This window comes from Chelonia mydas, chromosome 2 (assembly GCF_015237465.2).
Source record: "Chelonia mydas isolate rCheMyd1 chromosome 2, rCheMyd1.pri.v2, whole genome shotgun sequence".
In the NCBI taxonomy this organism is placed as follows: Eukaryota; Metazoa; Chordata; order Testudines; family Cheloniidae; genus Chelonia; species Chelonia mydas.
In genome coordinates, this window is record NC_057850.1 from 180,825,479 (window position 1) to 180,838,725 (window position 13,247).

At 39.6% G+C, this 13,247-nt stretch overlaps 1 protein-coding gene across 16 annotated transcripts in view; it reads left to right on the top strand.

Moving 5' to 3' along the window:
- The window catches only part of LOC102939317 (myosin VIIA and Rab interacting protein), a 418,560-nt gene that overhangs the window by 75,509 nt on the left and 329,804 nt on the right, over positions 1-13,247 (top strand). The window contains exon 1 of one of the 16 annotated variants that reach the window (XM_043540745.1): positions 11,151-11,252. The exons of the other annotated variants lie outside the window; for them this stretch is intronic. The gene's annotated coding sequence lies outside the window, so the exon portion shown is untranslated. Of the gene's footprint in view, positions 1-11,150; positions 11,253-13,247 lie in introns of those variants that run through there. 16 annotated transcript variants of the gene reach the window in all.

Here is a 13,247-nt window from a genome sequence, read left to right on the forward strand (position 1 = left end):
CACCACCACCAGCCAGCACCCTCACACTGAATCCAACAACTTGATCAATAAAGTCAAGTTTTATACTGAGATTACATTTATAATTGCACAGACTTCACTGGGAGTTGTGCTTGCATGCCAATTGGCAGAATTTTGCCTGAAGGATTCTGTATTTGTATGTTTTACTAGGAAGGCTCTTTTCATGTGGTATTAATTTTTTCTTATAAAATTAGGGTTAGATGATGAAAATAAAATCCTTCAATCCTGATAAAGTGTGCTTTGGTTTGTCCGGTGCAGTGTTTCAATTCATCTTATATAAGGGGGAAAAAACTATAACCTTTTGAAATGGCTCATAGAGATGCATGTTGTTGTTCATGTCTGAAGAGGAGTGGCATATTTAGGTGAAATACTCCTTGCTCTTTTTCATGTATATTTACCATCAGCTGACATAAAATGTTTTGTTTTAGTGTCTCCTGTAGAGAAAAGGTTAAATGATGTCATTGGTCTTTTGTGCTTTTGATCTCTCATATTCAGTAAGGAAATTAGTGAAGGATGTGGAGGGAAGATGTATCAGAAGCTCATATTAGTTTCTTAAAGAGGTTATGCAAACACTTCAAAACATACAATACTAACCTTTTTGTCTTCTGGTGTTTTGAATGCCTGCCATTACTATATACAGTGGCACACTTTTGTAGATTAATGTAGGGTAAGATAACATAGTAATGATAATAACTTGCTCTAAAAGGATAACCAATGTATTTTACTGAATATATAAGGATCATTTCACCCACCAGTGGAATGAAGTTAACTCTGCTGTGGAACTCAGCATCTATTGAATATCACAAAACAACCTTATACAAGAATTTTGGGCAAGAAGTGAAAAAAAATCTTTCCAGTTCATACTACAGGGATTTTTAAGCATGGAGAAAGTGTAATAGGATTTAGTCAAGACTATTCATAACAACTTTATTCTTGTTAAAAGTGATATAAGATCACAAATGAGTTGGATCTTTGTTTTTTATCTCCTTCAAAAGATGGTATTCCAAATCCTCAGGTAGTGTAAATGACAAAGCTCAATTAAAGTCAATGGAGCTAGGCTGATTTACAACACCTGAAGATCTGGCTCAATATTTTCTGCAGCATATTGTCCCGTCAGTATCCTGGGACATTGGGCCACTGCCAATTCACAAGGGAAGAATGCCTAAGACACTGTTCCCTGTGGCATCTAGACGTTCCTTGGCGGTTTCCCTTCCAAATAATTGCTGACCAATCCTGAAAGTGCTTCGGTTATGGTTATGATATTCGATGGGATCCTAGCCAAATGTGGAATGGCTGCAGAGTAATGTTCATTCAATATCTTTTTAGTTCAAATTTATGCTCAGAAAGTATGCTGCAGTAATCCCGAATTCAAAGGTCCCTCTTCCTTGCAACTATAACTTATTTTTATTCTTTCTCCTCTCTGTCATACGCACAAAAAACAAACCCACACTAAAACAATCTTGTTTAAAGACTCTGTATTGGTAATATGATTAGTTTTTAATTAGTAAATGTTTGGAGACAAACACATAAGATGTGGGGAAGAGCGCTTGTCTGCAAACAAGGTAGTCAATCTATCTTAGATAAATAAGGTGCTGCTTATAGAATTTGGAGGGAAAAAATGTAATTTTTGCTGAGAACTTCTTTTACTGTTGAAATATTCTTTCTAAAATTGATGTAATTTCAAAAAATAAATGCAGGACAGGTGGAACAGCCTTCTTTAGATCCTGACAGTCTACCCTGGGGACTGATTCCCTACCACCAAGCAGTGCAGCCTCAAGCACAGCTTTACTAACAAATATGTCTTCTAGCAATTGCTCTATCAGGAAAATCCTAAAAGAGCTCGTGTCGCTGAACAACAAGGAAAAATGATAGGTCTCAATTCTAAAGCAATAACTGAAATTTAAACTTTTGATGAATGCTTTCAAAGTGCAGGCGGCAGGGCTTGAGGGAGTGTACGGACAGAATCTGGAAGGTACCAAGACTTCAGAAGCAGCAGCAACCTATATTTTTAATCAAAAGTGATATTCTACTGCAGAAGCAGGTGTAATATTAAATAATTAGACCACCTGAACCATTGCCCCAGATCGCCCAAGAAGAAAGACAAGACACCAAGAATGTGGTTTAATGAGGTCACAACTTAACACATCTGGGAAACTGTGGAGCAGTAACTTGTCCAGCTCCAGTTAACCTTTCTTCTGTAATTTATGCCACTTAGGGAGAGCTGCCCTGAGGCCTTCCCTATTTTTAACCTCATCCCAGTACTGTTACTGAGACTCTCTGCAAACCCCTCCCCCCCGGCAAGGTTGAAGGGATGAGGGGGGAGAATAGATGGGCCCACGCTGTACCAGGCATTGGGGTCCCAATACAAAGCCCCAATGCACTGGTCCTACTCTAATTCCATGGGAGGCATAGAGGAGGTGCTGTTGCTCCTGGGCGCAGAATGGCATCACAGGCAGGGGAAAGGGTGTATACACCCTCGCCTCAGGCACACAGAGCCAATGGACTTCTTCTATGCCCTCTCTCCAGCTAGTTGGCCAAGGAGTTTGATTTGTATCTTAGAAATACCAGGAATGTCAACTGTAGACTTCCCTAATTTTGCTGGGTGTCTTGGAGAATGTACGGTTTTAGCTCTCACACCTTAAAAATTAAAGGGTAGGTGGAGAGTTTGAATCTTTAATATAGCCTTCCTTTGGTATATCAGTTGGATCTTAATGTTAAATAGATGTATTTTTAAAACAAATGTTTAAACAGTGTGAATGAAAATCTCTCTTCCACTTGATTGCTCAACTTTCACTCACTTAGCGTGTACTATCCGTATTCATAGGTGATACATTATTCTTAATAGCCAGAGGCAAAAGGTATGCTACAGTGGTAGTGATGTCACTTGACAAGAGGAAACAAGAGAAGGTACTGAAAACTGTCTGGACTAATTAAATTCTTCCTTTTGAGAGCTAGAAGATGCTAATTTTCCAATCCCACGTCACCAGCTGAAGTCTAGCAACAGAGAGAAGCTGAAAGCTACCAAACAGGAGTTTATGGAGGGAGTTACTGCTGCTTTTCTGTTTGCATCCAAAGTACATTTTTCTTTTTAAAAGATATAATCTTTTTTTTTTTTTGATGTACGATCTGACAATCAATTTGCTCTAAAAGTTGGAGAAGGAAATTTCTATTTGCAGTGAAGAAAACCATATAAAAATATATATATATATATTTTTATGATAAGTAAATCAGTTTTAGGCCTTGTTCACTGATACACAGTCTTGTACCTGTTTAGTTAAATCAGTGCAAGTCCCAGTGTAGACTTTTGTAGAGTGTCATATTTTGATTCATCTTATACCTTTTTTCTGATTTACTTAAGCTAAATCAATATAGGTTTATATCAATTTAAGATATCCACATAGCTTTTGTGCCAATTCAGTTACATCAATTTTAAATCATTCTTTTACTTATACCAGTGCGACTTTGTTTGAGAACAATCATTGTGAGTTAAGAGCCAAAAAGAAAGTTAGGAAATCTTTGAAAATTAGGGAAATTTTAAAATATCCAGAATCTTTGCAAACTTCTTGTGTGATTGCCCTGAGCTTTCCAGAAAAGTTTGAGCTTGAGATGAAAAGTGGCATATAAAATTTTATATTAATAGGTTTTTGGTGAAATTAAGATAGAGGTGTGTGTGTGTGTGTGTGTGTGTGTGTGTGTGTATGTGTGTGTGTGAGAGAGAGAGAGAGAATAAAATAAAATAAAATAAAATAAAATTGGAGATGGATTAGTCCCTCCCTTAAACCAAGAACCAAAGTAGGCAATGGAAACATTAGTCTTGCCATTTTCAAGGAACACTCGCCGTTCTGTGTGATAAGCAAACTAAACAGTAACTTGTTTAACTTGAGCACATAAGTCTCTTTTTTGGTATGGCTGTTTTGCTAGATATCATTTTCTATGGCTGAACTGTTTTTTTCTGAATTGTTTATGGTTTAGCCCTTATGTAATGGTAATCTTTGCCTGAGACTAAGTCCAAACAACTTTACTATGATGTTATGTATGGTTCAGATCAGTATTTCCTGTATTTCCATTTCTCATATCCTGTTTTTGATTGTTACAATTATGAAATACTAATAGCCTAACAATACTTTTTACAGTTCTTGACAAATATTTTTATACACAATTTTCATTCTGTTGTGTTCAAGATATGGGATTCTGGAACAATTAATAATTCAATTGTAGCAATTTTAGATTCATAACTGTGTGTGGGGAAAAATATTAAAGAATATTATCAGATGATACCTGTCCTAGATGACAATACTGTGTTTCATTGTAATAAGGGTGTTTGATTTATTGACTCTCAGTCCTCTAGGGAATGTCTTTTGAAAGTTTGGATTTTTGCATTTAGAGCTGAGATTTAGCTGAAAGATATATTACAGACTTATGAAGGTAGACAGCTCCCTATTGACCAGCTATATAAGCAGCTTCCTGTGTATAAATTAAGTTATAACTTATAAATTATTCCAGTTGTTTATGCTTTCAGAATGCTTTGGTGTCACTCACAAATCTTTCATGCCTTTTATGGTATTCAATTTAAAGTCTTGTCATGACACGTTTGAAAGACAATACCATAGGCCTACCTTGTAAAGGCATTGAATCATAGAAATGTAGGACAGGAAGGGACCTTGATAGGTCCTCTAGTCCAATCCCCTGTATTGAAGCAGAACTCAGTATTATCTAGACCATCCCTGACAGGTGTTTGTCTAATCTGTTCTTAAAAACCTCCAATGACAGCGATTCCACAGCCTCCCTAGGTAATTTTTGTTCCAGTGGTTAACTACCCTCACAGTTGGGAAGCTTTTTTTTTTTTTAATGTCTAACCTAAATCTCCCTTACTTTTTGTCCTGTCCTTAGCAGTTAAGGAGAAAAACTTATCACCCTCCTCTTTAAAACAGCCTTTTATGTACTTAAAGACTGTTATTGTGTCCTCCCTCGTCTTCTCTAGAATAAACCAACACAATTTTTCTAGTCATGTTTTCTAGATCGTTAATGATTTTTATTGCTCTCCTCTGCACTTTCTTCAATTTGTCCACATCTCTCCCAAAGTGTGGTGCCCAGAACGAGACACACTATTTCAGTCAAGGCATTATCAGTGCTGATTAGAGTGGAAGAATTATTTGTCATGTTTTGCTTACAGCACTCCTGCTGATGCATCCCAGAATGATGTTTGCTTTTTTTGCAACACTGTTATGTTTCATATTAAGTGTGTGATCCACTATAAGCCCAAGATCCTTTTCTGCAGTACTCTTTCCTAGGTAGTCATTTCCCATTTTGTATTTGTGCAATTGATTTTTCCTTTCTAAGTAGAATACTTCTCATTTGTCATGATTGAATTTCACCCTATTTATTTCAGACTACTTCTCCAGTTTGTCAAGATCATTTTGAATTCTAATTCTGTCCTCCAAAGCACGTCCAGCTTGGTATCTTCCACAGACTTTATAAGGGTACTTTCTCTGCCATTATCCAAATAATTTCTGAAGATGTTGAATTGAATCAGACTCTGGACAGATCCCTGCAGGACACCACTCAATGTACTCTTCCAGCTTGATTATGAACCATTGATAACTATGCTGAGTACACTTTTCCAACCACTTGTGTCTATGAGAAGGTCATTTGAGACCATATCAAAAGCCTTCCTACAGTCGATATATCACATCTACAGCTTCCCCCTATTCACAAGGCTGTTTACCTTGTCAAAGAAGGATATTAGGTTGGTTTGACAGGGTTGGCTCTTGACAAATCTGAGTTGACTCATGGACTTTAAGGACCATCGTGATTATCTAGTGTGACCATCTGCACATTGCAGACCACAGAACCTCATTCACACCCTTCTGTAATTGTCCCATAACTCATACTGAAGTTCACAAATCATGATTTAAAGACATCAAGTTACAGAGAATTCACCATTTACTCTAGTTGAAATGAGCACTGACCTTATTTTTTCCTAGGTGCTTACAAATTCTTTGATTATTTGCTCCATTATCGTTCCAGGTACTGAAATTAAGCTGACTGGTTTATAATTCCCTGGATTGTCCTTATTCCCCTTCTTGTAGACAGGTACTATATTTTCCCTTTTCCAGTCCTTTGGGGTCTCTGCCATCCTTCACGAGTTCTCAAAGATAATTGCTAATGACTCAGATCTCTTCAGCCTCTTCCTTAAGTATTCTAGGATGTATTTCATCCAGCCCTGCCAACCTGAAAACATCCAATTTGTCTAAGTAATTCTTAACGTGTTCTTTTTTCTATCTGAGCCTCAAATCCTACCCAATTTACATTGATGTTCGCTATGTCAGTTGTCCAATCGCTGCTAAGTTTTTTTGATGCAAACCGAAACAAAAAGGGTATTTAACTCTTTTGCCCAATACAGTATTTTCTGGCATAATTCATTAATATTTTAAATTGTTCTGACATTACCAGAGAAAAGGTGTTCTAGAACTGCAAAGAACAGTTATCTGGAAAGCTGTTATTTTTTGGAGATTGGCAGAAAGTGGGCAGGTCATGGTTTATGGATGGAATCTAATATAAACCTTTCAAATACTAATTTGGTTAAGTTTCCAAAAACATTGCAATGAATATTTTGAAGATAAAATTTGGTGCAAAAATGGCAAAAAAATGTTGACTGTCTGCTTTTTCTAAAGCAGTGAAAGTTGTTTGATTTCTAGCTGTTGTGGCAGGTGCCCCAGAACATTGCAAGCCCTACCACAGAGGCTCTTCCTGGCATTTGCTGAAATTGCTTGGATAATAGCTTTACTTTCTTTTGGACTACTTCATGCCTTCCCCCAGAAAAACTATGGAAGTGAAATGTTAATTGGGAAATTCACTGGGTCTTATCATGGGGAGGTTCTGATTTCTCATTCCTTTGAGAGAGGGGTTTTCAGGCCTCTGGAGGCAGGTATTTATTGTGATTCGGTTGTGTTCAAGTTGTATTTGGTGTGTTCAAATTCAGTTCATATTCAGGCCACCCAAAAAAAAAAAAGGTCGTTACTGGTTCAAATCAAATTTCAATCTTAGTGGAAATAAGTTTCAACTCTCCTTTTTAATTTAAAATTGAAACTATTTTGATTTTTGACCATTTATTTATTTTTTGAGTTTTCCTAGTATTTCTGTTGTCAAATAAACACGATTTTTTTAATAAATAATTTGTTTGAATGAACTAAAATAACATCTTCTAATATTTGCTCTGTCATATTGGAACTCTGTGGTAAATTTCAGGCCTGAAAAAGTTGTTTCAACACTCTTCTGTGTTGCTGAACCTGCCAGTACAATTTCTGACAATTGATACAGCTCGATCATGCCATCTTTATGACATTCCCAGCAGTTCAATATGTTTTCTTTCTTACTGAGACATGGCTTATCAGCAAATGGACCAAGAATTGGCCCAATCCTTATTTGGGCTTTCCTTCATTCAGGTATATTTGTGTTTGGAGATTTCATGAGCTGTAAAATGATATTCCGATTCATCATCCAATCTTTCAATTTCAGAGGTTTCTGACATTGATTCTATGACATTATTAATTTTTACTTATGACTGAAGCATTTCCAATTTTGTCCACGTTTTGACTTGACTTTGTCCCTTTCTGACAGTAGGAGTTGATATCTAGGATCTAGATATACACATGAGACAGATATAATTTTCAAACAGATTTTTTTCTTTTTTTCCCCCCCCCCACTGAAGCCAGTAAGGATTCAGTAAATGGAGAAGAGACTTTTGATGTTTCCAGTTGGCATTTTAATTAGGCACCATAAAAGTCACATGTGGTCAGTTTTTCATATTGAAGAATCTTATCACTTTAGCAGGTTTCAATGCAATTGTGGTGCCTTCAGTGACACTCCATTCTGCTCATGGTTTGAGATGGCCATGTCCTGGCAGAAATCCCTGCACTCCAAGAGTCACTCAAGTATAAATTGAGAGTCATTTGGCAGGACAAACTAAGAGTGGGTTTTTAAATTTAATTTAATTAAATTTTCAAAGTTCTACCAATATTGTTTGATTTCTCATTTTTTACAGACATATTGAGCTTTATGAATTATACCAGAGATTGTACGTTTTTCAGGGAGTCTTCAACTACAGGGTTTAGGCAAAATAGAAAATTCCCTTCAATGTTACACCCATGGCCTCAGCACATATATTAAGGCTAGCTGCTTCAACCATAGGAGTCAAATCATTCCAATCTTGCTCCATATCTTCTTCTTGAACTTCTTTCCCAAAGAATAAATAATTTATCCTTCACCTGAATTTGTTGTTGTTCTTCTTCCATTTCCTGGTCCTCAGTTGTTAACTTCACGGCTTTCACTATGTTTTTCTCCATTATCTGTTGTAATACTACATATACGCTTAGGAGTGATTCCAGACATACCAACAACTTTAAGAATCATTGATTTTAAATATTCAAGAGATGCATCTTTCTTTGATCTCTTTCAGTGGTAGAGTCAGAAGAGCAATTTGTCCTGCAACAATATACTGAATGTTACTCTCTTAAAACGGATCAGCCAAATTGGGTGGCACAACCCTCTTTCAAAGAAATTAGTCTTCCTTTTACTTGTTTTGTGATTCCCCCTCTTGAATGGTGCCTGCTACAGCAGTAACTTTGACTCGTCCATCTTCAGCAGTTCAATGTAAGTTTCGTCCCCAGCCCTTCCAGAATGGGGTCAACAATTTCACAAAATCCTGAATCCTCTATTAGCTTCAATAGTCCTCCTTTTTACAGTGACTAATTCTAGGCGAGCCTCCAGTAAGGTAGCTTAATCAATTGTTGTTGCAATTGCCTGAGTTGTGAACATGGAATCCAAAGTATCTTATGTTGTTGTAGACTTCTTGATGTGGGTTCGTCAGGATTGTTGGGGTCCTTTTGTCATTTTTCACCTTAAGAAATTGCAGATTACTCCTCAGGGTGGTGTCTTTGAATGTGCCTTTCCAGATTGGCAGCATGGTTCTCTGACACGATTCTGGTTTCTGAACTGGACAAATAGCTATTTTATTTACATGGTCATATTTGAAGAACATTCTTATGGGATTTTTGTTGTTTTCTCCTTATGATTCTCCATTGCTGTAATAAATTACAATAGAAATATAATTACTATAAGTAAACCAAAGACATTAGCACAGCCCAGTTGCATATTTCCAGAATCTAATAAAGTATGATTGTGTTTTAGCCGAGAAGCAATTCAGAGAGGGGTGATCTTGAGTCATCACCGATCCACGTGAGTTCGTTTAACATGCAAACTTTTGCAGAGCTTGTTCTGACTCCTCTAATCAGAGCCTGTCATAACCAGCTGGAGTAGGTGAAGAGAGAGAATTGCTCAGGGATGGGTGGGGTGGTTGGAGATGGGTATCAGGTATTGCCCTAGAGGGTGGGGGGTTGGGAGTGAAGCCTGTGGCTTACTTCAGTGGGGAAATAAGTTTGCGGCATGGGCCCTGCCTCAAATGGGGCAATTGAAGGGAGGAGCTTCCCCAGGGTTTGGGTATGGGGTCGGAGGAGGCCTGTCTAAGGGGGAGAAGGGTTGGGGAGCCATTACTTTTTTTGGAAGGGTGCGGGCGAAGAGTTAACTTCTGGGACCAGGGAGCATTCCACCTCTGCTCTCAGAGATGGTTCATCTGTCGCTGGCCCCCTTGCTGCCTCATGTGATATACAGGCAGCTCCTGTGCTTCTCTTCTTCCTCCCTACTCTTGTAGGCTGACCTTCTTCTAGTCTTATTCTCATCTCATTTAGGGTTGCCAAGTTTCTACTTGCATAAAACCGAACGCCCTTGCCCTGCCCCTTGCCTCACTCCTTATCCGAGGCCTTGCCCCCCGCTTACTCCATTCCCCTCCTCTGTGGCTCGCTGTCCCCACCGTCACTCGCTCACACATTTTCACCGGGCTGGCTCAGGGAGTTGGGGTGCAGGAGGGGGTGGGGCCGGGATGAAGGGTTTGGGGTGTGTGTGGGGGCTCTGGGCTGGGGGGTGGATCTGAGGGATTTGGCGTATGGGAGGGGACTCCGCGCTGAGGCAGGGGGTTGGGATGTGGGAGGGGGTATGGGTTCTCATCTGGGGGTGCAGGTTCTGTGGTGGGTCAGAAATGAGGGGTTCAGGATGTGGGAGGGGGCTCCAGGCTGGGATGGGGTTAGGGTGTAGGGGGGTGAGGGCTCTGGGGTGGGGCTGGGGATGAAGGGTTTGGGGTGCAGGAGGGTGCTCTGGGCGGGGACTGAGGAGATTGGGAGGGGGATCTGGGGTGAGGCTGGGACTGAGGAGTTTCGGGTGTGGGAGGGGGGATCAGGGCTAGGGCAGGGGGTTGGGGCACAGGGTGTGTATGAGGGCTCTGGCTGGGGGTACAGGCTCTGGGGTGGGGCTGGGCATGGGGTTTGGGGTGCGGGAGGGAGATCAGGGCTGGGACAAGGTGTTTGGGCACAGAGGGGATCAGGGGTGCAGGCTCCAGACGGAGCTTACCTCAAGCAGCTCCCGGAAGCAGCAGCAGCATGTTTTCCTCCTGGCTCCTATGCGGAGGCATGGCCAGGCAGCTCTGTGCACTGCCCTGTCCGCAGGCGCTGTCCCCTCAGCTCCCATTGGCCACAGTTTCTGGCCAATGGGAGCTGCATGGCTTGTGCTTGGGGCAGGGTGGGGGAGTGTGCAGAGTCCCCTGGCTGTCCCTACGCGTAGGAGCCAGAGAAGGGTCATGCCACTGCTTTCAGGAGCCGCGCAGAGCCATGGCAGGCAGGGAGCCTGCCTTAGCACCGCTGCGCTGCCTACCGGACATTTAATAGCCCAGTCAGTGGTGCTGACCAGAACTGCCAGGGTCCTTTTTTGACCAGGCATTCTGGTTGAAAACCGGACACCTGGCAACCCTAATCTCATCATACTGGGGCAGGCCTTTTCAGTTCAGTTCTGGTTCAGCAGGTAGGAGAAAATTATGGTTGGGTTTGGTTATGGTTCAAGTTTTTAAAAACAAACAAACCACAAAATTCCCCAGTTTGAACTGGTTCTCTGGTTCCAGTTCAACTTGCTGTCTGGCAGGGGCAGAGATGAGGCCCTCCACTTGAAGTGTTTTTTACATTTTTTTGTTTTGTTTTGGGTACTATAAAAAGCCTTAAGATGAGTGCTGCATTGGGTCTCCTTAGATCAGAAAGAAAAAGCGTACAGGACATACCCCTCCATGCTGCTACACTGAACTGTCCTCAGACTGCTGCCAGCAAGTTTTGCTGAGGACACTTGCTTCTCCTAGGGTAGGTGTAGAGGGCTAAAAGCCTCAGTATCTCATTGTGTGTTTGGGATAGAGGGAAGGTTGTCTGCTGGGAGAGGGTATGGAGCTGCACTGGGGAAAAGCCCCTCTATAATCCATCGTTCCACTGGCAAACCCTTGCAGCTTCTGCTGAAACTTCCAGCAGGTATTAATGGTCTTGGTGTGCGTAGAGGGGTGCAAACTGTTAGTCTCTGTTCTTGCCTATGTATATTAGTAAGATTTTGCCTCTATTTTAACTTATTCCCTCCCCTGCTATGAAGAAAGAGTTGGGGAAAAGGGATGATATACGGTCCTTTGTTTCCATGGCACTAATTTTCTATTACCTATTAAAGTTAGTAATTTTATTTTTAAAATGTCCTTTTGATAGGAATTTTCCTGTCATTTGTTTAAAACTTATAAATGTTTGGGTTTTGCTTTGTGGTAACACACAAAGGACCAAATCAGGATCACAGCCTCATTGTGCCTAGTAATGTACAGATACACATTAAGAAATAGTTCCTCACCCAACGAATTCGTAATCTAATTTCAGACATCTATTAACAATGTCTTTGATTTCATCTAGCATACCATTAATTACATCTATTTATATTCTGAGTGGCAAAATAAGAAATTTTAGTTAGTGAATATTAAAGTTCAGCAATAGCCTAACAAGTAGAAAAAGATAAATGATATTCTCTTTCCAGGTATATGAAGTTCCCTTTCAAAGAACTGAAAACTAAAGAATTGGAGCAGATAAAATACAGTATAAACAACACAAATGCATTTTCAATTGAGTGTTGGCAACAAATGGGCCATCTTATTTTGGAAAATTATTTCAGGATGAAATGTAGCACGTTTCACATTTTCACCACTTGCTCTAACACAAAGGTCACTTAATTCCACGCCATAATTTTATTTATTCAGAGTATTGCTCAGATATGTCTTTGGGCTATACACATTCTTAGAAGAGATGGTTTTAAACTTGTAATAGATACAAAGCTGCTGAAAATTTTAGACATAAGAATTTCAAAGAGTTCTTTGTAAGTTTTTATATGAAATCATTAAGAATGCAAAATGGATCTTCAATGATTGGATACTGTGGCTTCCATATAAAACTATGAATAGCATGCATGGTTTCTGGGTTCCCTTACTGGTAAAATTTTCACAGGAGCCAGTATTGATAGTTGAACTTACCAATTTATTAAACAAAACAAACAAAAATGAAAACACACAGACTGTTGGGCCGTCATTTCCCAAACAGGTAGGTGCAGGCTCTCGGAATTGCCTTTTTCACAGCCCCTTCTCTGTTTCACATTTAGGGCTTTTAGAATGCTTGACCATTTCCTTTTTGTCCCATCAGCCACTTTCTGTTCTATAACTACGTGGGGGATACTGATAATATCATGATAGGGATAATCGAAGTGCTTAGATAATGAGCTCTAAACTAATTTAGTCCCTTAGGTAAATACATTTCAATATATTTTCTTAGCTGTAAAACTATTTCATCAGGTTTTGAGGTCATTTTTGATTCCATGTAGAGAAAACTGAACATCTGCTGGTGATGAGGAGGAGTTTGTTCTTTTCATAGGTGATTTTTGGGATGACCAGACTGGAGAGCAAATTTTGTATATTGTGGAGCTGTTTATGCAATTTTTATTTTTAAATTCTCCTCTCCTGTTACGTATATTGATGGCATAATCCTAGATGAATGAGATCCTCTTCTTTCCTCCTTTGAGTTTTTGTTTTGGCATGAGACATGTCCAAAATTTTGGGCTGATGATCAGAGGAGTTGTAGTCTTACAGCCTTGTTGCTCTTTGTTTGCCAGCAAATCTGTTTTTTACACTTCCTGTTTTTAATTTGAACCTGTTTTGTACTTCTGTTTCAAATTTAATGATTTTTTTTTGTTGCTATCCATTTGCAGAAATTCTCATATCCAGGCCTCAAATATTTTATTGAATTTTCCTGTTTTATGTTCTCTCAGTCCCATTATTTCGATGT